General features: G+C 41.1%; 1 long non-coding RNA gene across 1 annotated transcript; it reads right to left on the bottom strand.

Annotated features, from left to right (window-relative positions):
* Nucleotides 1–3,140: 3,140 nt before the first annotated feature.
* Nucleotides 3,141–23,764, bottom strand: LOC107000513 (uncharacterized). The gene is made up of 4 exons (XR_001447644.3): nt 23,570–23,764; nt 9,093–9,342; nt 4,341–4,419; nt 3,141–3,296 (listed from the first exon to the last, which is right to left on the bottom strand). It is a non-coding gene; the product is annotated as an uncharacterized LOC107000513 (long non-coding RNA).
* Nucleotides 23,765–25,857: the final 2,093 nt, after the last annotated feature.

Below are 25,857 nucleotides of genomic sequence, written 5' to 3' on the forward strand. Positions count from 1 at the left end.
TATAGCTGGAAAGGTATATTTGCAAAGCACAAATCTAATAAAGGACTTGAATACAGAGCCCCCAAAACTCAACAACTTTAAACAATATTTTAATAGGCAAAACAGACACTTCACCAGAGAAGATATATAAATGATAAATAAGCATATGAAAAAATTATCAACATTGTTAGTCACTAGGGAAATGCAGATTAAAACCACAATGATATACCACTACACTCCTGTTTCAATGGCTCATATTAAAATGACCGTCAGGTGTTGGCTAGGATGTGGAGGAACTAGGATTCTCATGCACTGCTGGCAGGATGTGAAATGGTACAACCACTTTGGAAAACAATTTGGCAGTTTCTTTAACAGTTAAATGTACACCTCCTAGTTGATCCAGTAAAAATGAAACTATCCATACAAAGATTTACACTTTATTTGGTAATAGCCTAAAACTGGAAACAAGCCAATAGTCCATCAACATATAAATGAATAAACCAATGACAGTATACATAACAGAATATCACTCATTACTCAAAAGGAATGAAACACTGATATAAGCAACAACATGGATGAATCTCAGAATAATGATGGTGAGTAGAAAAAAAAAAAGACTACATCCCATATGATTCTATTTATATAAAATTCTGGAAAATTGTCATTAACCTACAGATCTATAGTGCCAGAAAACAGATCAGAGGTTTCCTCTTGTAGGGTGGCAGGGGCAGATTAGGACGGGGCAAAGGAGGGATTATAGGTATCCAAGGAGATTTGGAAGGTGATAGTTGTGTTTATGATCTTGATTTTTGATGATAGTTTCATATGGCAAAGCATATCAAATTGCACATCTTAATAATTGTGGTTTATTGAATGTCAATTATACCTCGTTGAAGTTCTTGAAAGCATATCAAAAAGCAAAATGTCTAAATTCATTACACATTAAACATTTACTAAATTTCTGTTTATCTTTTTTTTTTTTTTTTTTTTTTTTTTTGGTCCAACTCTTCTCTGTTTCCTACTCATATCTTGAGTGAAACAGTTATAACACTTTTATTTATTTTTTAATTTTTTAATTTTTATTTATTTTTTTAAATTATACTTTAAGTTCTAGGGTACATGTGCACAACGTGCAGGTTTGTTACATATGTATACATGTGCCATGTTGGTGTGCTGCACACATCAACTCGTCAGCACCCATCAACTCGTCATTTACATCAGGTATAACTCCCAATGCCATCCCTCCCATCTCCCCCCTCCCCACAATAGGCTGTGAATCCATGTGGTCCTGGACTTTTTTGGTTGGTAGGCTATTAATCATTGCCTCAATTTCAGAGCCTGCTATAGGTCTATTCAGGGATTCAACTTCTTCCAGGTTTAGTCTTGGGAGAGTGTAAATGTCCAGGAAATTATGCATTTCTTCTAGATTTTCTAGTTTATTTGCATAGAGGTGTTTAGAGTATTCTCTAACAGTAGTTTGTTCTCCTGGATGATATCCTGAAGAGTGTTTTCCAACTTGGGTCCATTTTCCCCCTTATTTTCAGGCACACCAATCAGACGTAGATTTGGTCTTTTCACATAATCCCATATTTCTTGGAGGCTTTGTTCATTTCTTTTTCCTCTTTTTTCTCTAGACTTCTCTTCTCACTTCATTTCATTCATTTGATCTTCAATCATTGATACTCTTTCTTCCAGTTGATCGAGTTGGTTACTGAAGCTTGTGCATTTGTCACATAATTCTCGTGTCATGGTTTTCATCTCTATCAGTTCGTTTATGGCCTTCTCTGCATTGATTATTCTAGTTATCCATTCTTCCATTCTTTTTTCAAGATTTTTAGTTTCTTTGCACTGGTTATGTAGTTCCTCCTTTAACTCTGAGAAGTTTGATTGACTGAAGCCTTCTTCTCTCAACTTGTCAAAGTCATTCTCCGTCCAGCTTTGATCTATTGCTGGTGATGAACTGCATTCCTTTGGAGGGGGATATGCACTCTTATTTTTTGAATTTCCAGCTTTTCTGCCCTGCTTTTTCTCCATCTTTGTGGTTTTATCTGCCTTTGGTCTTTGACGATGGTGACATACTAATGGGGTTTTGGTGTGGGTGTCCTTTCTGTTTGTTAGTTTTCCTTCTAACAGTCAGGACCCTCAGCTGCAGGTCTGTTGGAGTTTGCTTGAGGTCCACTCCAGACCCTGTTTGCCTGGGTATCAGCAGCGGAGGCTGCAGAAGATAGAATATTGCTGAACAGCGAATGTTGCTGTCTGATTCTTGCTCTGGAAACTTTGTTTCAGAGATGTGCCCAGCCGTGTGAGGTGTGAGGTGTCAGTCTGCACCTAGTGGAGTATGTCTCCCAGTTAGTTTACTCAAGGGTCAGGGACCCAGTTGAGCATGCAGTCTGTCCATTCTCAGATCTCAACCTCCGTGCTGCAAGACCCACTGCTCTCTTCAAAGCTGTCAGACAGGGTCATTTACATCTGCAGAGGTTTCTGCTTCTTTTTGTTTAGCTATGCCCTGTCTCCAGAGGTGGAGTCTACAGAGGCAGGTAGGTCTCCTTGAGCTGCGGTGGGCTCCACCCAGTTCAAGCTTCCCCTTCCCTGGTGGCTTTATTTACCTACTTAAGCCTCAGCGATGGCGGGCGCCCCTCCCCCAGCCTCGCTGCTGCCTTGCAGTTAGATCGCAGACTGTTGTGCTAGCAATGAGGGAGTCTCTGTGGGCGTGGGACCCTCCTGGCCAGGTGTGGGATATAATCTCCTGGTGTACCATTTGCTAAGACCCTTGGTAAAGCACAGTATTAGGGTGGGAGTTACCTGATTTTCCAGGTGTTGTGTGTCTCAGTTTCCCTTTGCTAGGAAAAGGGATTCCCTTCCCCCTTGGGCTTCCCAGGTGAGGTGATGCCTTGCCCTGCTTCAGTTCTCACTGATCGGGCTGCACCAGCTGACCAACACCGTTTGTCCAGCACTCCCAGTGAGATGAACCCAGTACCTCAGTTGAAAATGCAGAAATCACCCGTCTTCTGTGTCGCTCGCTCTGGGAGCTGGAGACTGGAGCTGTTCCTATTCGGCCATCTTGCTCGGGATCAGTTATAATGCTTTTAATTCTGCCTTTTGATACTTTAGTGATTGTATTAGTCAGTTCAGGCTGCTGTAACAAAATACCCCAGGCCACGTGGCTTAAACAACAGAAGTTTATTGTTTCACAGTTCTAGAGGCCAGAATTCCAAGATCAGTGCGCAAGCAGGGTTGGTTTCTGGTGAGGTCTTGCTGGTCAGGTTGCAGATGGCCACCTTCTTGCTGTGTCCTCACATGTCCTTTCTTCTGTGCACCTGCAGAGAAGAGAGAGAGATCTCTAGTGTCTCTTTCTCTACTAATAAGAATACCAGTCCAATCAGATTAGGGCCCTACACTTATGACTTCATTTAACTTTAATTACTTCTTTAAAGACTCTATCTGTGAATGCAGTCATATGGGGGTTAGAGCTCCAATATATGAATTTTGGGGGAAGGGGGGTCGGGCATGATTTAGTTCATAAAAGTGATATTTAGTTTTATTTTTAAATCTTTGTTCAAATACAATATGCAATAATAATTAAACATACACAGACCTCTAGAGAGGATTATGGCCCCAGGTCTAGCTATTGTCAGGGTCCGTATTCTTAGTGACTAGGACCACGTGTCTCAAAACTTTGCTAAAAATGCATATTTCTTAGCTTTCAGCCCAGGCTACTAAATCAGAATCTCAAGGGGTGGCATTTTTAAATAAGTATCACAGGAGATTCTTGGGTACACTGAAGCTTGAGGGCAACTGGACTCCCTTTCCCTTTAACTGTGACTAATTATTATTCCAGATCCTTTCTGTCTTTTATACCACGGGTTGGAAAACTTTTTTCTGTAAAGGGTCAGATTATCGTTTTAGACTTTCAGGGCCATATGGTCTCAACTATGCCACAGTAGCAAGAAAGCAACCATAGACAACAAATAAACAAATGGCATGTCTGTGTTCAATCAAATTTTATTTACAAAACAGGCAGGTGGTGCTGTGGGCCATTTAACCAGAGGTATAGTTTGTGGACTCCTGGCCTGGACAGTCTATTAATGCTACCTACTCAAGAGACAACCGTGTTGAGGTTGGTTTTACATTTTCTTGAGGTGAGAACAAGAGTTGATTCTCTGAGATTCAGATTTAGAACAGAGATTCACAGCCAAATCATCAATAAACAATTTTGAATGCAGATTTCTGTGCTCTCCTCTCATCTACTGAGTCAGAATCTCAAGAAACCAGGACTCAGGACATCCTTAGGCTCACCAATGACCCAGATGCACAGACAGTAGAAGGGATTCTGGAAGAGGATGCAGCATGACCATACTTACTTTGCTCCAGGTAAGCTGGAGTGTTGCTGCTACAACCATCAACTTCTCCTCCACATGGCAGACACTGCACCCATGGCCACTGCAGGCAGAATTTATTTTTTTGTTCAATGAAATCCAAGGAAATGGGAAAACTCACCTAAAGCTAGCCTGGACCTTAGCCTTTAGGGAAAATAGAGACCACATGATCCTCCTTGGGAAACTTCGATGGCGCAGGAAACCAGACACAGTCCTGCTGAGCTACATGCAGGCCATTCCCACCATTCCCATCCCATTTCCTCAACCTCTGCGCCATCTCTTGAGGACAGGATTCTAAGAACCAAATGGGGAACTGAAATAAGTGTGTGCTTTAAAGTCAGATAAATGAGGGTTAAAATCATAGCTCTGCTATTTTTAAGCCAAGGGAACTCAATCAACGTAGAAAAGTTTACTTTCCCTGAACTTCAGTTTCTCTGTTTTCAAAGCGATAAAATCGGAATAGCAATAAATACCTCATAAAGTTGTTCTGAAGATTTAATGACATAATGGAGCTGAAACTTGACCTATCACAGACGCTTGGTGTCAGCAGAGGCTGAATGGGCACAAGCATTATTTTTAGTAAACGTTTAAATTTAGAATAATTTTAGATTTATAGAAAAGTTGCAAAGATAGTACAGAATTCACCTATACCCTGAGCCCAATTTCGTCTATTGTTCACAGTTTACGTTAGTGTGGCACAAGTGACTCAATCAATGAACTAATATGGACACATCATTATTAACTAAAGTCCACACTTCGTTAAGGCTGCCTCGAGTGTCTTCGCTCTGTCCTATGCAGGGTCCCACATCACATTTAGTGATCTTATATCCTGAGCCTCTGGGAGACCCTGGCCATTTGTCAATCCTCTTGTTTTTCGTAATCTGGACAGCCTTGAGGAGTACTGGCCAGGAATTTTGTAGAATAAATGTCCTTCAATTTGAATTTGTTAAATGTTTTTCTCATGGTCAGACAGGGGTGGTGGGTAGTATTTTTTATTTGTCTTCTCTCTGTAGTTTCTATCCAATGTTATTCAGATTCTCAGGTGATGGGCCATCTGACCCAGAATAACAAGGCCAGGAGGGAGAAACCTGTCATTATTATGGAATCAGGGCAGCCACAGGAAGGCATAAGTGCAATAGCACTACACTGAGCTTAGATTTGCAAACAAAAAATGTAGTTCTCACTTGTTACACATGTGCTTGTTATAAAGTTAATTCGGGATTTTGTCCCAGGAATGGGTGCAAAGTAACAGCTCTTGCTAATTCCTTAACCGTAGGTAATAAGTAGTAATAAAAAGTTCTCTTTGTTCATCACCACTGAGTTGCAAAATTTGCAGGCAGTTTACATCTCTGTGTCATAAAATTTAAACAACAAGCTACTCCTTCAAGGTCAGTTAGTGAGAACTTGAAAGATCTGAGTCAGGCCATCAATAAAATATGGCAAAATGAGATCCAGGTGGACAATCTGTCGTGTTCAAAAGTCTGAAATGAAATATGATCATCAAATGATACAGAAAATTTCAGCAGCTAAAATTCAGCTAGGTTACTTGAAAAAGTTGCCTGCACTGGATAGCATCTGTTATAGATGCCAGAGATGCAGTTGCTATTAAATTGTATAAAGTATCTTTTAAGTAAAACATCACATTTCTTTTCCACTATTATCAGGAACCAAGACATTTGCATATTATTGCAAAATGTATGCTGTCCAGAGGGTGTGTATGACAGACTTTGATGAAGCTAAAGCCAAGATCAAGGAAAACTAAATAGGAAAGATCCATTATTGACTCCCTTCAAGCACACACATAACTCCCATACGTGGGAATGGCAACTGCATGCGCATATCAAAAGCTGAGTATTTGCTCAAGCTCTTAAGACTGAAAAATACAGTTTCCTCATCTGTGAAGCGAGCAGGCAGCACTAAATGGTCTCCAGGGTCCCTTCCAGATTGAAAGTCCTAATGTCCTGTAATTCTACCATCCCAGCCTTTGATATGGAATACTCACTGAGAAATAAGCTCAAATCAGGCCTGACAGCCAAAATATAATGCAGAGAATCAGTCTTCCTACTCCTAATGCACTAACTGAATTAATGGTTTAATACATGGCTTGTCCTGACAAATTCCATTCTGTATCTGGTAGCAATACCAGCAGGGTAGGGGAAATCCTTGGAAAATGCAGCAGCAAGTGTCTATAATGATAATGCCTGTTGAGCACAGTTTACTGTGGGCTAAGTTTAAAATCAGCCCAGATTGTTAAGGAAAAATACACATCAGGAGATTTTCCAGGAGATTAGTTGGCTTTTTCCACACTTGAACTTTGGGAACTTGGAAGTCAGCCCAAGATCTCATAACTTGGCAACAAGGGGGTGGGGTGGGCGTGGGGGACGGGTTTGGAGAGTGTAGAGAGAGAGGTTTGGATTTACTCTACTTCCCTCTTTCTAACACTTTTCTGATATCCAACACAGTTCCTCTTCCTTTAATAAATCAGTAATACCAAAGTCAACAAACATGGGAAAGCTGACTAAACAGCAATTGGCTCTGGCCTGCTGTAGTTACTACAATGAAATGATGCCATTAACTGGCCCTGGCCCCATCCTGCTCAGCGCTGAGATTTCTAATCTTACACAGCTGTGCAGCTCCTGGGCGCCTACAGCCCAGAGAGTCTGACTCAGGCCTGAAAGATGCCTCATCTTCAACTCTGCAGATCACTGAAGAGGGTCACTTAGTTTGCTTGCCCTTGCTACTCACAATGTAGCCAGGCAACATCAGCACCAGTTGGGAGCACCTGGCAGACTCTTGGGCCCCACCCCACCCAGAACTACCAAATCTCAATCTGCATATTAACTCCGCAGGTGGCTCCTATGCACACTGAATTTTGGAAAGTGTTGTCCTAGACCTTCCCTTTGCTTTCCTCTTTGGGAGAGAGAACAATGTAGCAACTTTAGGTCTCCAAGGCTTCAGTTTTCTGAAAGGGCACCAGATTCTAAGCATCATAAGAAGTGGCATCCAGGCCAGGCATCGTGGCTTACGCCTGTAATCCCAGCACTTTGGGAGGCCAAGATGGGTCGATCACCTGAGGTCTGAAGTTCAGCCTGGCCAACATGATGAAATCCCGTCTCCACTAAAAATACAAAAATTAGCCAGGTGTGGTGGCATGCACCTGTAGTCCCAGCTACTTGGGAGGCTGAGGCAGGACAATCGCTTGAACCCAGGAGGTAGAGGTTGCAGTGAGCCAAGATCTTGCCACTGCACTACAGCCTGGGTGACAGAGCAAGACTCCATCTCAAAAAAAAAAAAAAAAAAAAAAAAAGAAGCTTCATTCAAAAAGAGAGTTGGAACTTTTTATGGTATTCTGCTCTGTGTGGCAGGTTAATTGAGACGGCCCTTTGTTGTTTGTTTGTTACCCATCCACAAACAGACACAGAATCAGCATTTGGGGGATGGGAGACCAGGGATGACTCCTTCCTCCTGGGAGAGCTGGGATTCCAGTCTGTGCTCCATGCACAGGTGCTCCTGGGAGCGATTCTGGGTCATCAGGCCAGAGAATCACACTCTCTGCTATCAGCATCCAACCTACTCGAGTCCTGACCCCACCCTGCCAGGAGAGTCCAGCAAGCCCTGACGGCCTGAGCACAGCCAGGCTGGACATTGGAGGCAGCCCTGGGAGATGGTATGTGGCCTGTTCATGGAGAAGCTGGGTCTACCTCCTGGCTACCTCATTTAGATGTGGTTGCATTTAATCACCATTTTTTGTCATTGTTGTTTCTTGAACAGATGAACCCCCATGCTTTCACAATGCCCCTTCTAACATATTTTTACCATATTCTAAACCATTGCTACTTAAGAGTGCAATCCAAGGACGACAGGCCATTGGCATGCCTAGGAGCCCATCACCTCTGCAAGGCTCCTGCCCCACCTGCTCCCACTGAGTCTAAATGTGAATTTCAAAAGATCCTGCATGATTTGTGTGCACATTAAAGTGAGAAACATTGTTGTAAACAACTACTGCATACCATGAAAAGACTGTTGGAAATGTGCTCAAAGAAGAGCCCTCCTCATCCTCTCCCTAACTGTACCATAACACAGAGCTAGTGCTGAAAAGATAACAGCACATGGTGTGTCTGTGTGATTACTTGTTTCTCAAAATTTGTTATTTAGAGGAGTATTTCTTGCAGTGGGCTTCTTTTTGACTTTATTTTGACCCACTAGTTCAGTACTGGTCCCAGTTCCCAAAGAGTTTGGTTTTTATTGATGAGATGGGGTGGTGGATTACTGAATTAACTGATGTCCATCTGCAACTAAGTAACTGGGTGGGTTCAGAGCCCTTCCTCTCATGGACTGCTTAACTTCTGTCCTCTACATCGTTGCTGTCCTTTTATAATGCTTTTCCTCGCTTCCTAGGCATGGTTCCTGCATTACATCCATCCTCAACCCTTTCTCTTCTTGGCGTTACTCAGCTTAATTCCAGAATATGATTTATAAAATATCAGTCTAAATAACATACTAAACTTTATATGTAAAATGATAGTCTCTAGAAATATGTCCAAGTCAGGTGTTTCTATGACATTTCTGGAGCCAAAAGCAAAATACTAAACACAGTTAAAAAGGAAACCTCACTTCTTCCATTAGTAATACCCAAACAGTGACATATTCAATGCCTGCCAAATTCTGAAACCTGGAAAAATGCAGCATTGATGTGACTTACCACTAGAAACAATTAATAAGATTATAATGACTTACCAAGAGAAACCCTTTATGATTATGAATCTTTGTACATTGATGTCAGCGTTTCAACAATGTGACTTGTCTCTTGAGGACAGGAATCATAATTTAAAGTCATTCACCTTCCTAGTGCCAAGCAGTGCCCAGGATCCCATAGAGTGATGGCTATGCTGGGAATGATGGTGCCAGTGATCACCAGGATGGAGATTTTGCCATTTTCAAGATGGGTTCAACCCTTTCAGGATGTAGATTTTATCTTGTAGTTATTCTGTTTTCCAGAAAGAATTAAGTTTAGAAATAACTATAAGAATAGGAAGTCTAGCAAAAAGACTCTTGGGTCCTTCAAGAACGATTCCTCTGCTATAAAAAGGTTCTTCCCCTTTAGAAAGGAGAGCATGGGGCCAGGCACAGTGGCTCACACCTGTAATCCCAGCACTTTGGGAGGCTGAGGTGAGAGGATCACTTGAGGTTGGGAGTTCGAGACCAGCCTGGCCAACATGGTGAAACCCCTTCTCCAATAAAAATACAAAAATTAGTCGGGCATGTTGGTGTGCACCTGTAATCCCCACTACTCGGGAGGCTGAGGCAGGAGAATCACTTGAACCTGGGAGGTGGAGGTTGCAGTGAGCTGAGATCATGCCTCTGCACTCCAGCCTGGGTGACAGAGCAAGACTCTGTCTGAAAAAAAAAAAAAAAAAGAAAAAGAAAGGAGAGCACTGGAGAACCCAAATTTTGGGTTTAATATAATTTCATCTACCATCATTTGAAAAAAGACTCCAGGTTCTCCAAAATGTAGCCAGGCATCAGCAGCATCAGCACCACCTGTGAGCACATTAGAAAGGCAGACCCTTGGAAAAACAGTTCTGCAACCTGCAGCAAATCCTGCTCTCTCCTTCTCCTTTAAAATGTCATGTTTCTCTATAGACATTAGTCATATGTATCTATTTGGAAAATGAATTTATACCTAGGGCAAGGAGGTTAGCTTCAAAGTAAAGCCAGGAAGAGAAGGGGTTGAGGATGGATGTAATGGAGAAACCATGCCTAGGCAGCGAGGAAAAGCATCATAAAAGGAGAGCAACAATGTACAGGAGAGAAGTTAAGCAGTCCATGAGAGGAAGGGCTCTGAACCCACCCAGTTACTTAGCTACAGATAGACATCAGTTAATTCCATGATCAACCACCCCCATCTCACGAATAAAAACCAAACTCTTTGGGAACTGGGACAAGTACTGAACTAGTGAGTCAAAATAAAGTCAATAGGTACCCATGCTTTCCTTTGCAGCTTCAATTCTAGCCACCACTCATACTTAACAATCAAAGTTTCATGAACTCACCTCTTTGAGCCTTTGTGTCTGATGCTAAGTCTGAAAAGAGTACCTTCTTCCTGCCTGACCCAACCTCCACTCATGCTCGAGGCCACTGCTTTCCACAGTGAGTTTTTGCTGATATTCACACCTGCAAGGCTCTCTTGTGGTAGCCTGTGTTCACTCCTGTTGGAACTTATAAAATTATCTCTTTACTTGTCCTCTTCCTATCTCAACTGTTATCTCCTGAAACATAGAAATAATTTTGTTTGGTTAATTTGTGCCTCACATATTGCTAGGATATGTTAGATACCCAATACATATGTATCTAATCAACTCATGAATACTCTATGATACTCATTGATTAGTATTCTTAAATACCACCAGGTTCTCAAAAAGTGGCTCTTGCATGAAAAGAAATTATTTTCTAAATTACTGTTTCATATTGTCTTTACATCCATCACTTATTCCTCCTCTAAAGAAAAGGGGAAAGAAGCGTTGTTATAGCCACAGTTTCCTGTTCTCACTCATAAAATGGTCATTTTATGTTGCTGTTGGGATGTAGGTGGTTTGTGCAGGAACTTGGGGTGATAGAGGAAAGCCAGACACAATGACTTTTTGGTCCTTTCCAAACTCCAGAAGATGTCTTTAGACATTTATTTTTCTCCCTCTCTTTTCAAAATTAGGTGGGACCTTCTAGGTGCCACCACAATCCATCTCTACACTAATGATATTTATCTAGCTGCGGACATAAACTTTCAAACCTTCTCTTGACTCCTCACCCAGAAGATCTGCCAGGAAAGCTCAGAATGGAGCAGCAGGAGGGGTGGAGAAGCACACTTTGTGCTTAGAGAGTCTCTTTTCCTTCCCTCAAACTTCTACTGTCCCACTACTGTGTTTTTCTAATACTGTCTACTCTTCATTGTGGTTGAGAAGCTACTGAACAGGTGTTTCCTAAATTCTAGAACTAGTGCCTGATTAATGAGCAAATTATTACAAAACAGTATACAACCTCCAGACGAAAAGCTTAATTGCAGAGTATTATGTCAGGACCTTAGAATTCATAGCATGTAATATGTACCCTATTCTATTGCTGCTGTCTGACCACTTCCACAATTTCTGCAGAAATTAGATATTGTCTTTTTAAACTATAATTGTCTCAAAGGGAAAAAGAAAACTGTCATGACAGTGCAGTCCTTCCAAATAGAACTTCGTGATCAGTTAATTGACTTGGAGGCATCTTAAAGAAAAATTTGAGATCACCTAATCAAATCGTCCATTTTATAAATAGGTAAAGTGAAGCCCACAGAGGCTTTGGGGATTGCCCAAAGGCCAAGACTTGAGTCTCACAACATTTAATCTAATCTGGCATTCATCTCAGTAGTAGATCTCAAAGTGTGCTCCACAGACCAGTAGCCTCAGTACAACCTCGGGATTTATTAGAAATGCAGACTCTCCACCCCATCCAGACCTATTGGATCAGGGCCTCTTGTGGTCAGGCCCAGCAATCTGTGTTTTCACTGGCTCTCTAGGGTGTTAAGATGCACCTTCGGTTTGAGAACCACTGCAGATGCACTACACACCATCCAAACGTTGCTCAAAAGTAATGGGCAAGTCTTCTGACTCCAAGATCGTGTTGACCAGGGAGTGGGGTGGAGAGAAATATTCTGATAGCCAAAGGAGAGGTGATCCAGTAAGAATAAAGATACAAAATAAGAAGGAAAAGTAGGCTCAGGACTCCAGTTGAAATGACTGTTGAAGTCGCAGCAAGATCCCTGCTTAGCCTTGGCTATGAAATAGTGACTTTTCCCTTTCAGAAAATAAAACAGGAGAGGATGGAGGAAGATAAAGAACCAGTTTCCCTTCCCAATCACTTCCTTAGCTCCAGAAAGTTTGCCTCCTAAGGAATTTAATCAGGAAATAAGATCCCAGTAGGATGTGGAGTAAGTTCTTTCTTCCACAAATCACCTGACAGTTTCCAAAGTCATTAATCAGCATTTTCAGTTCCACTCCTCCCATGTGTGGGGCTCAATCTATCCTTCCTTTACACAGTGGAGAGCATAGCTTTCTTCCTGCGGCCCGGTGTCGCCAGGCTTATGTCTTCATAGCTCATTTCCGAGGAGATAGGGGAATCTTACCTCATAGCTTTTGGCTTTCAAAGTGCGTGAGAAAACCCTGGTGGGTCCAGCTTGGTTATTCTGCTACAGCATGGACTATGTTCCACAGACAGACAGAAGAGACACTATGATTAACCAGGTCTGCGTCACAGAACTATGCTCTAAGCAACAAAAAGGTCACTGAAATTAGGGATCCTTACCAGTGACCCATGAAAAAAATGAGTGGAAGATTGGTGTTCCCAGTGGAAATAGTGGAGAGATGGCTGCTATGTCCCTTCTCCCAGTATTGGCCTTACGGAGCCTCAGAGCAATGATACATCCTGATGATGTATCATTGATAACTAATGATTATCTAGTTATCATGGATGATGATAAACTAACGTTTGTTATTAAATATTTTGCCATCACAGGACCCATTTATGTGGTTAACAGATTAGAGAAGGTGTGACACCGGGGGATTTGAGGGGGATGCAGTTCTTGGTGAAATTAAAACAGCAGATTATGGTAACCCAAAGTCCAAACACAGACATGACCCATGCTAATTCAGAACAGGGATTCAGGAACCAAAAGCCACACTATTCAATCTTGCTTCTATCTTATTCTATCAGGCTAAACCTTGAGATGACAGTAGAAAGAGTATTATCCCTTCCATAAATCTTACCAAGGAGAAAGCTAACACCCAGAGGACTTTACTAACACTATTAATAGTAACAGAGCTGCCCCAGATCCTAGTTCAATGCCCTTACAATGATATCAGATTGCTTTTACACAAGAAAAAAGAAAGATAATCAGGCTTTCAAGGTAAGATCATCCTGGATACTCATATACATTCTGATGATCACAGAAATAAGCAGAAAGGTGGTCAAATATCTGAATATTGTCATTTATACGATAGGGAACCAGAGGTGAACGTGTGTCATATACTATGCTTTCTTCCTCCAAGTGAATTTTCTAATTAGAGTTCAAGCATGGTTCAACTGGGGATGGAGGAACTAAAATATGGAACTTTTATGGATCTGCTCCTGTGTCTTATTTTATATCAAATTCTTGACCATTCTCATGAGTTTAGATCTGATTTATGATGACTTAGGAAATTGCATATAGATCCAACACTGCTGAAATAATGTGAGGTGAGGAAAGAGCCTGAATCCACTCCAGGAGGTCATTTAAAATCTGAGGGGGAAAAATAGATAAAACATGGAGGAGACCAGCAGCAAAATAAAACCCAGCAATGCTGTTCCTTATTGAGAAGCTAGGGAGTGGAGAAGCAGCAAGCTGCGCACAGTTGGAAAATTCAGGGAGTGCTCATTTCAGTGGCCAGTTTTTGAACATGTCAGTTTAATTATGATGCATCATAGTTGACAGCGATGCATATGGAACCAATTACAGCACATGTTAAAATCAATTATTGCATATTTCAGCTATCCTAAACACTGGAAAAAGCGTTCTATGCATTGCTGCAGATTTCAACTCCACTAATCATTTTTACTATCATGGTTCAACAAGAAAAGGAAATATATATCTATATATGTGTGTGTGTGTGTGTATGTATATGTATAAAAGTATACATATACATATATATATCTATACTGAGAAAAACACGTTTCACAACCAACATCAAATGCAAAGCACAGAAACAGTAGCAATAGATAGAAAAGTTTCAAACGTTTGTTCTTACAGAAGTCTAATCTTCCATCCTGCCTTTTTGAAGAGAAATAACAAAAAATAAAATTCCTTGCTATCTCCCAAGCACTGTTTTGATCAATTTAATCCACTTTGGCCTCTTTACCAGCAGTGAGGTCCATTCTCAGCTGCTGTCTACTGGCTATTTTGGTCTAAAATGTTTGCCTTAACTGTTTACCCTGTTTCTGTGGCCTTTTCTCCCCCTTCAGATTTCTAACTCAAAAATTCTCCAAAGTTCACAGCTTATTCATTTTCTGTTTACTTTTATATGCACCAACAAATAACTGGGTTATTGAAAAATGAAGGTGAGGAGGAGGAGGAGAAGGAAGGTGAAAAGAGTGAAGGTGGATGGCATTTGCCATTCCTCGGAGATTTGCACATTTGCTGGTTGTATTAAATCAGCAGCCTGTATGGTGTAGTGAGCTCCAAAATACGTTTCCTGTGAAGAAGGCTTATATTCTGAAAATTTGGATTTCTACTTCCTCTTCACCATGCATAACAAAAGTGAGCTGCAGAAAATCCATTGTGTCTGAACTGCACTGAAGGCTTGGGGACACACACTGGTGTCCCATGGTGATAATTTATCTACGCAAATCCTCCTGTCCTGAGATGAGGCAGAAACTCCAAGGTGACTGAGCATTCCAAAAAAAGCCACACGCCTCACAAAACTTGGCTCCAGGGAGCAGGTGGGTGTGGATCCCGGGAAAGGGATCAGTGGTGTCTGAGTCAAGAAGAACCCAGTGGTCCAAGCAAGAGCACAGAAAAACAGCCCATGTGGTTTAGTCAAGAGAGCGCCGGGCGGGATGTCGGGAATGCTGACTTCTCTGCTCAGCAGCTTGCCCAGCTGGGGCAAGGTACTCAATGCCTCATTGTCCTCCAGACTGTCACCTGGCAATGAGGGAAGTGTATCAAAGAGAGAGCGAGGCCTCTGAATTGCTTCAGGGCCCATAAAAGGAGGACTGCTCCATTTTAAAGTTTTTGAGGATCAGGGTGGGAACCACTTATGCTTGTTTGTTCTGTGACTAAACGATGGACCCCAACTTGTGCCAGCTGCCCGCCCTTCCTTCCTTCCTTCCTTCCTTCCTTCCTTCCTTTCTTCCTTCCTTCCTTCTTTCCTTCCTTCCTTCCCTCCTTCTTTCTTCCTCCCTTCCTTCCTCCCTCCCTTCCTCCCTCCCTCCCTCCCTCCCTCCCTCCTTCCTTCCTTCCTTCCTTCCTTCCTTCCTTCCTTCCTTCCTTCCTTCCTTCCTTCACTTAAGAAGTACTTATTTTGAACTAGCCCTAGAGATACCCATTCTCCTCTAGTGGAACTGATAGATTACCAGTGAAGACAAGTGCATCAATAACCACACGGACATTAAGGGAAGTAAAACAAGACCCAGGCCCCTGGGTTGTGTTTCAGATAAAGGGAGAATCTGCACTATACTGTACACATGCCTGTGATCTGCCACAAAGGGAATATGGTGGGAAAGTGGAGGAGAAGGAATCCAATATTGCCCCTTCCCAAGAATTTGATGGGCTCTTAAGTCTGCATTGTGATTCAAGTGATTTAAAGGGTATCTTGTGTTCCATCCAATAAGTGGGGACCTAGGCTGTGTGAGCTGAATAGGAAAATCTGCTAGTGGCCATTTGTGAGTTGGAGGACAAAGCTCAGACATAGTTTGGGAGGAAGGAGTTTCATCGGTCAGGGTCCCAGAAGAATATGGAATTCACCCATATGGTTCAAATGTAGAAACACTGTCCAAGGGGCAGCAGACAGAATGTAGGCAGAGTGAACCAACAAGGGTTGGGAGGCCCCCAGAGACGAACAGCAGCTTGGAGCGATTTGGAGCTATTACTGCCCTAGGAGACACTAGGAGCTAAGGAAGAGGGCTGCAGGCAGGAGTGCCCACCAGAAGGGAAGGGTGCAGCTGCTGCTGGAACTGTGATCCCAAGGCAGGGAGGGAGTGGAGAAAGAAATGCCCCATCTCTCTCTTCTGTTTGCTGATGGTCTTCGACAGAGCCCAGATGTGGCAGTCAAGCAGATCAGTTCCTCAGCAAAGAAAAACATAGGTTTATATGGCTGGAAGTGGCCAGAACAAGGGCTCCAGCAGCCCCAGAACATGCCGGTTGCCCAGGGTTCAGGGACTATTATCTCAATGTATGTGTAACTAAATCTGACACTCAAATTGGGATGCTCTAGAACATAATTCACCCCAGCAAAGGTGTGCAAGGAGAGTGCGAGACAGGAGCCAGCTCTAGATGAAGAGACCTAGGAGCAATGGTGTAGAGTATCATGTCCCCAGCATGCTTTGGGCAGGCTTGTGTGGTCAGGGAGGGAGGCTTGGGAGAGAACCTCAGAAAGGTTGAGAAAAGTCCTAGAAGGCTTTACTAAAGCATTTGTACTTGATTCTAAAGCAATGAAAACAAGCTTTTAAGATGAGCCCACTCACTTCACCTCTCTGTTCAGAAACACACAAGTGCTTTTGACCCCAATGGGTTCAATAACAAGCTTGTGAGTAGATGCAAGTGGCTTCTATAAGTCAAAGCTCATCAGAAAAGCCATCAGTAGTTTCATGTAGTTAAGAGCATGGGTTCTAGCCTTGGGTACACCACTTACCAGCTGTGTGACCTTGGGCAAGTTACAGACAGTTCCTCAGTTTCCTCATTTGTAAAATGGTGATAAAAATGGCACTGACTTCATTAGATTGCCTTGAGGAGTAAATGAGCTCATGTTGAAAAGATCTGAGAACAACAATTAGTATCCATCTTCATAGCAGCCACATATAATGCATAATAGTTACAAATTCAAGAGAGATATTCTTATTGTAACACTTACCAACTGACCAAGAACACTGAAAACATACCCCTGAAGAGCACCCATAAAGAGCTTTCAGCTATAAATAAGAATCAAGAAAATATTAGTGGTCCTAGGCTGCCAGCTCATCAAAATTGTCCCAGACCAGACCACAGAGCAGAACAGACATCTGAGGGTTTTTTGCATATACTCCCTTATGACAGAGAGAATGGCCACATACAGTCTAATGCTGAATGTCCACACGTTGTGAATATTTCCAGACCTACAAAGCTTCCAGGTGGCATGTCACAGCATTCTAGAGGCAAGCTGTCAGTGTCACAACACAGAACTTTCCTGAAGGCATCTCAGAGCCAGAGGAGTAAACAGCAGAGACCAGCTCCCAGGTCATCTGCCTGTAACCCTCACTGTTGCTAAAACATTCCAACAAATTACTCTTACCATCCCATCTGATTCACTTGGTATAAGCAGAAAGTGTAGACACCCATGTGTGGTCTGAACCACATGACCCTTCAAATAAAAAATATAAAATATGTCATTGTATTTCCCCAATCCTCTGCAAAAGAAAATGCAATTTTTTTTCTCTTTTTCATTTTTCTGTTGACGTTCATAGCTCTACAGTTGACATTTGGTCTTCTAAAATGTCTTATATAGAGGTATCAGAGGTTTAGGCAACTGAAAAAGCGGAAGCATAAGGAAGGTGTTTCGTAGTTTATCAAACTGTGAGTACTGATACCTCATTAATTTTTAATGCTTCCTTCAACCAAGGCGAGGCAACGTTTTCCTCCGGCAATCTTAATGATGCAAGCCCTGCCACTCACACAGGTGTTAATGGCAAAGTAATTTTGAGGTTTCTGGATGAGACAAACATTCCACATTTGTAGAACAAACATTCAGGAGGGATCCAATGTCAATGTTTCCTACGGATTTTTATTTAATAGCTCTGCTGCCTGGCCTGCTGGGATGCTCTCAGGAAGGGACACTGTTGTCCAGTCAGTCCTCGCTGAATCACCCATGCCCACTATAGCTCAGACATGCTCACATTGTCCTCACTCCTCACCACACCCTGGAGAGGGCATCTTTCCTCCACGTGCTGTTCAAAAATCGACACAGCAGAAGAGGAGCCACAAGATACCAGGACCGACCCAGGAAGTCTCTGCAGCATTATTAAGGCAAGGGTGCTCCAGAACAGTTGTTCTTAAAATGCAATTCTGCAGTTCACCCAGGAACTTGTTAGAAATGCAAATTCTCAGGCTCTACCTCAGACCTTCTGAACCAGAAACACTGGCGATGGAACCTCCCTATCTGTGCATCAACAAGCCCCGCCCCCAACACCCCGCAACAAGTGATCCGATGCCTACTGAGCCAACCAATCAAAAATTACACAAATACCAATGTGGTTTTGTGTAAGCAAGGTTAGTACATTATCTGCATGGCGAAACCCTACAAAACAGGTCACATCTGTTGCTCAATCTAGAGAGAAGGGACCTAGGGTCCAAATGTCAGTAGAGGCTTCAGGACATTGAGGAACTGCCCTTGCCATTATGTGGAAAGAGAGAAAAGGTGAAGACTACCCCTGCTCCCTCACCCAGCAAAACTAAAATGCCCTAAAGGGTATAATTTAACAGAGCCATTTAATGATCAGAAAGGGGCTTCTTTTGTCGGTCAGAAGGAAGGAGGAAAAAGGAAGCAGCACATTCTGCAGTGAGGGAGAGAAAGCCCCTTTGGCAATCTGGTGCAAGCCCAGTTAGAGCATGGTTTTGGAGCCTCTGCACAGCAGGTCTGGGACCACAGTCTTTGGGATGATGTGACACTCCCTCAACAACCTGGCAGACCACAACGACAAGAAGGGTGGTGATGGATGATACTGGATCAATTACTTGGATTCCACCGCTTAAGTAGGAGGAACTTAAATGAGAGCTAGAACACCAGCCACCATGCTATGCAGGAAAAGGAGCAGAAAAACAGCTTATGATTTTTGCTTCCTGGCTGGGAAGGGGTCTGCTATGCAAGCAATAAAGTGGTTTGACCTGCCTGTTTTGACACCATGTATGCAAAGCTTAGTCTGTCTTGAGGATTTTAGAACACTGTGCCTAGAATTTTATAGCCTCATGTTCTATCACAATTCCAAAAAGACATCTGCATGAAAACAAGAGGTTTGGAATCTATTTAACAGAGCTACAGTCCTGATGTGGAGAAGAAATAATATTCAGATGGCATCCTCTGTCTATCCATGGTGGCTCAATACCTGCCTTCAGCCTTCTAGGGACTTTTCCTTGCACTTCCTACTTAAACTCTTCCTTTAGCCAAGCCAGCTGCCCTCACTGTCACAGCCTCCAGTGTTCAACACTTCCTAACTCTATGCCTTGGCCTATCATGCCCTCTAGGCTGAGTGCTGCCTCAACTCCCTCTCTGGTTACTTGTTCCCAGGACTCTCTTACTCCTCTGCATCTTCACTGTTCAGTTTCCCTCTCTCTGACTTTTCCCTTCTTTTTATGTGTTCATGATGCTCTGCCCTGTGCTGTGCACTTGGACCGGCACAGGAAGTAACCCTCATGGAATCCGTGCAGGCGACCAGGTATACAGGTTTGGCCCTCAAAGCAGTCAATTTGTACATAACCAGTTATTTACATTTCAATTCCCAAATTTTACCAAGGCAAATTGCTGAAATTAAAGTAATATCTGTTTACAATGGCTTTAAAAAGGATTTTTTTTTCTTTCAAGTATTTGCCAGATTAGAAACACACAATCTATGTTTCAGAAAACTGAGGCACTACAGGTGTGGAAAGAGCCCAGCAATGCTTGCCACTCTCTTAGACTGAGAAGTAAGGTGGGCTCTTCCTGCAGAGGGTAGAAAAATGGGGTGGAGAAAAGGAAGGGTAACAATATTGAGTCCACCCATTCTATCCATCTGTATCAGTTTATTTTCACAGTGCTGATAAAGACATACCCAAAACTGGGAACAAAAAGAGCTTTAATTGGACTTACAGTTCCAGAGGGCTGTAGGCAGGAGGCAAAAGGCACTTCTTATGTGGCAGCGGCAAGAGAAAAATGAGGAATAAACAAAAGCAGAAACCCCTGATAAATCCATAAGATCTCCTGAGACTTATTCACTACCACAAGAATAGCAAGGAAAAGACTGGCCCCCATGATTCAATTACCTTACCCTGGGTCCCTCCCACAACATATGGGAATTCTAGGAGAAACAATTCAGGTTGAGATTTGTGTGAGGACACAGTCAAACCATATCACCATCCATCTATCCATTCATCCATCTATCTAATCATCCATTCATCTATCCATTCATCCATCCATCTATCCATCCATTCATCCACCATTCACTCATCTGTCATCCATCTATCCATCCATCCACCCACCCATTCATCCATTCATTCATCTATCCATCTACCTTTCCCTTCATTCATCAATCTATCTATAGATCCATCCATCCATATATTTACATATTTCTATCTACATATTGTTATAAAATTATATTATTATATATTGTAAAATTATACTAATATACTATTATTAGGATATAGTTTCAATGGTTATAATAAAAAAAAAAAACCCTACCAATGATGACTTAAACAAGATAAGATTTCTTTCTCACTTGCTTAAATACATAGGCTTAGGCAATTCTGAACTGATGTGGTGGCTCAACAGCATCAAGGACTCAACTTCCTTAGTTCTCTCTTTGCTGTCCTCAGTGATTAGATTGCACCTCCTGGTCTCATGTGGCTACTTCAGCACCCACTGCCATGTGCAGAGCACAAGGGACAGAAGGAAAGATATGAGCATGACTGAGAGGGGATATCCACCATCGCCATTCACATACCTCTGACTATAAGTTTAGCATGTGGCCACCAGCACTTAGAGGTTCCTCTGGACGAGGGACCACACTCAGTATACACTCAGATAAACTATTACTAAAGGAAGAAGGATGAAAGGGATATTGGATACCTGTATCTCTGCTGTACTGGCTATCCTGATTTAATAATGTAGAAATTCCTAAATTATAAAAGATATTCATAGTTATACAAAATTATTTTCCACAGAAAGCACTAACGTGTATGGGCTGTTTGCCATCGTGTGCCATCTGTCACTCCAGCTTCCCATTGCCATTGTCATCTTGACTGGGCCCTACCACAGCACTCCATTTCTGGGTGGAGATTAAGTTCATAGACTGTTAAACTTTCCTTTATGTTTTTAAACTTATTTTATAGAGTGGGATTTATTACAAATGTCATGCAATTTTATTATAAAATAATTCAAAAATGCAAATAAGCAAACAGAAGGAGAGGAGAAGGAGAGCAAAAAAGAAGAAGGGAAAGAAAGAAAAACATTTTGTGATTCTATCCCACAGAGACCATGATTTGTAATTATTTGGTGTACATCACTTTATTTATTATTTTTCCACCAAAATAAAATTACAAAGTATATATGACCTTGGAACTTAGTCACCCCCTACTTAACACATACACTTAATAGTACAGTATAAATTTGGTTCTATCTGAATACAACAACATTTCTGCACAAAATTTGCTAGTATCTATTACAATATACCACTGTAAAGATGTTTTTAAATTAATCTAACTATTGTTGAAGATGAAAGTTTTACCACTGAAAACAATAAACAAATTCTGTGGAAATACAGAACTAAAGCAATGGAAAAACTATGTTATCAGCATTTATGCTTTGAAATCTTAGATTCTTTGGGCAGTCAGTAAGCAAAAAGAGGAAAAGAGAACTGGAATCAGTGTTTTATCAGCAAGATCATATTTGCAAAACTATTTTATGAACAAGGGTAAGTGGAGAGATTCATTCCTTTCAAGAGAAAGAATTCTAGAATACATTCCATTACCAATATTCATCCCTATGTGAAGATGATCAAAAATATGTGCATTGAAAAAAAGAAAAAGAGGATAAAAGATTGTACTGATGTCCCAAACAGAACAGATTGCTCTATTGTAGCTGATGTTTTCCTCTTTCCCTATAATCAAGCATCAAAGGCCCTAACAGACAATGGCTAAGTTGTCCCAGATGGCGGCACACACATATGGGAAAAGAAGACCAGTGCATTACTGTGCTGATGGGGATAGGACACATTTCCTAAATGTCTATCCAGGAGGACAAGGCAGGCCTGGCCAGACCAAGGCTACAGACACATCGAAAGAATTGGAAACCTGACAGTTCACCAACTAAGCAAGCCTATTTGGGTGCCAGTCATGCAAGCAGCATGTGTAGGTTGCCTCTTGTCTGCAACAGCATCTCGTACTCATTAGCCCACTGGAGCCTCCTGCTTCCAGGGCAAATGTGAAATAAATTAAACCGACAGGGTCCTGCTTTGCAAGAATTTATGTCGTCTTTTTTTTTTTTCATGGCCATATTGGGTCCCGAAAAGGGCCTCCTCCTCCAACCCTAGCCCCAGCTTGCATCCTGACCAGGTAACCTAACATTTATGAAATGCCTCATTCTCCACATTTAGCTGGAGAGACAAATCCTTGAAGACATTAGGGATATGTTTTGCTTAAAAGCAAATTCTGATATATAAGATATAAGCATGGGGTAACTTTTTATTCTACAAAATAATTCTGAACTTATAGAAGAATTTCTCAGACAATTCTCAGTGAGCTTTTTAAGTAAGAGGCAATTCGCAAAACCATTCATACTCAACTTTTTTCTGAGAATTCATCTATTGTGTAAAGTTAAGTACAACCACATTGTTAGAGTAACCATAATTAGATCAGTTATTTCACACAATAAAAGCCACTAGTAACATTGTGTCTTATGGTTGACAAAGCACTTTCATAACTATGATCTTTCATAACTATGACCCTACAACAACCTCCAGTGAGGTAGTAATTACTATTCTCTCTGACACACTAATGAAGACAACTGAAGCTCAGAGAGGTTGAGTAACTTTTTAAGAATACACAGCTAGTGGATGGTAGAAATGGGGCCGGAATCCATTTCTTCTGACTTAACCATACTTTCCTTTCATTTCAACTCTTGTGGTATAGAACCAGGATGACCACGTGTCCCAATTTTCCTGGTATCACCCCTGTTTAAGCCTTTTCCCCAGAATAAATTTATTAAGAATGTCTTCTTTTATTCTCAGAAGTGACCGTGTTTGTATGATAAATGACAGAACAGTGTTTTATGTTCCATATTTTACAGGCTTTAAGATTTCTTGTGATGCCACATAGGGATGGAGAACAGGGAAAGAGGTATAAAGACCAAGTAGGCTCAAGAATCCCTAACTGCATTTCAACTGCAGTACTCATACCATTATCTGTTTTTATATATTTGTTCTGTTTTTAAACAAAATGGAAGATGGATACTACTCCTTTAAAAGCTTGTAAAGCCTTTTATCTATAAAAATAGTAGCAGATGTAAGACTATGGAATACACATCATTAGTACAATCTAACCACTACAGGTGGAAAATAATTTTCCAACATTGAGAGACTTACACATTCAACAAAACAAAGCATAGGCTATCATATCACTTAAGACTGGTGGTTGCTATTAACTGAAAATCCGATTCACTGATTTAATTGAAAAGTAAAGAGAAAAAATAATGACAGTATTGACTCACATAGCTAAAAAGTCTGGGACTAGATCCAGATGCTCCAAGCTGTCATTAGAAGTTGGTTTCTCCATGTTTCACATCTGCCTTACACTCTAATGAATCCATTCTCAAGATTTCTACTGCTCCCTGAGAGTGCAGGGTTTATATAGTGTCAGCAATCTCAGCAAAATGCTTTGTGTCTGCCTGATTCGCCTTCCTCTCTCCATTCAAAGCAATCAGGACAGCCAAGTGAAAGCAACGCTCAGATTAGCCCATAGGAATTGCCATCCACATTCTGCACCTGGAGGTGGGATCTGCCCAAAGTACATGTCAGGAGAGTAGAGGAAGGCAGATTACCCCAAGAAAAAAAGAGGGGAAATCATTACAAACCATTTAGATACTAAAAGGGGGAAAATGTATACTATACTGTACTATCACATACTACAAATAACTCCATGCTGGTAAACTAGATAACTTAGATAAAACAGGGTGGTGTTGCATTTTGGAGGTGAAGATTCCATCCTTCCTTTTGCACCCATATCCTAGATTCTTGAGGTAATCTGTCTTCCTCTACTCTCCTTATAAGTGAGAACATGTGGTAGTATTTGACTTTCTGTTATTTGATTTAAGATAATGATCTCTAGTTCCACCCATGTTGCTGCAAAAGACATGATTTCACTCTTTTTTATGGCTGAGTAGCATTCCATGGAATATATTTATATACTACCACATATTCTCACTTATAAATGGGGCCTAAAAAAAGGTGTACACATGGACATAGAGTGTGGAATAATAAATATTGAATACTTGGAAGGGAGGAAGAGTAGGAAGAGGGTGAGGGATGAGAAATTACTTAAGGGGTACAAATGACACTGTTTGGCTCAGGCTTTACCATTATGCAAAATATCCATGTAACAAAACTGTGCTTGTACTCCCTAAATTTACACAAATAGAAAACAGGAAAAAAGAACTCGAAAGGAGAAAAATAGTCTACTATATTTACGTAGCTATTTCTGTTTATCTTCTTTTATTTTTGAAGTTCCAAGTTCCACTTCTTATCATTTCCCTTCTGTCTGAAGAATTTTTTAAGCAATTCTTTTAGCACAGATCTGATGGCAATAAACTCTCTTAGTTTTCCTTCATTTGACTATATCTTTGGTAATCCTTCATTCCTGGAGGAATTTTTTGTTGAATATAAAATCCTGGTTTGATAATACTTTTCTTTCAGCATTTGAAAACTTGTATCACTTCTTTCTGGTCTTCATGGTTTCTCAAGCATCCCAGTACTTAATGCATCATTTTTCCCTGGCTGTTTTCCAGGTTTTTCTTTGTCTTTTATATTTAGAACTTTAATTACAATGTATCTGGGCATTGATTTATTTGGGTTTATTATGTGTTGGGTTTGCTCAGCTTCTTCAATCTTTACATTTGTCTCTTTTACCAATGTGAAAAGTTTTCACTCATTGTTTTTTGAAATATTTTTCTACACCAGACTCTTTCTGCTGTCTTTTTTGACTCTGATGACATGAATATTAGACTTTTCATTATTGTCCCACAGCCCATGAGGTTCTCTTTTTTTTTCTTCTCTCAAGTTTTCTATGTCGTTCAGATTAGATAATCGTTTTTGTCTATCTTCAATTTTACCGACTTTTCTCTTTCTTCTCCTTACAGCTATTAAGTCTTTTTATTGAGTTTAGGTCTTCTTATAGCTTCTATTTGTTTGCTGAGACTTTCTATTTTTCCCCTTATTTCAATAGTGTTCACAATTTCTTCTTGGGGCATTTTTAGAGTAGCTGCTTTAAAACCTTTGTCAGGCAGTTCCAGCATCTGTGTGTTGTCATCTGTTGACTGTCTACCCTTGCAAGCACAGATTTTCCTCATTCTTCATATGATGAGTAATTTTGAAGTGAATCTTAGACATTTTATTTTCTTGTGTTACAAAACTCAGGATCTTGCTTTAATTCCATACAGAACGTTAATATTTTTGTTTTAGTGGCAAATTGACCTGATTAAATTAAGCAACATGTTCCAATTCACCTCCTGAGAGCTGTGGTTCTAATCTCAATTCACTTTTCAAAGCTTTGCAGTGCAATTCAATGGAGAAATGATAGTTTTTCAACAAATGGAGCTGTAACAACTGTAATTTCACATACAACAAAATCTAGACATAAAGTTTACAACTTTCACAAAATTGATTCAAAATGGACCATAGACCTAAATATGAAATCCAAACTATAAAACTTTTAGAAGATAACATAGGAGAAAGTATAGCTGACCTTGGGTTTGTTGATGAGCTTTTAGCTACAACACCAAAA

This window comes from Macaca mulatta, chromosome 10 (assembly GCF_049350105.2).
Source record: "Macaca mulatta isolate MMU2019108-1 chromosome 10, T2T-MMU8v2.0, whole genome shotgun sequence".
Taxonomy (NCBI): domain Eukaryota; kingdom Metazoa; phylum Chordata; class Mammalia; order Primates; family Cercopithecidae; genus Macaca; species Macaca mulatta.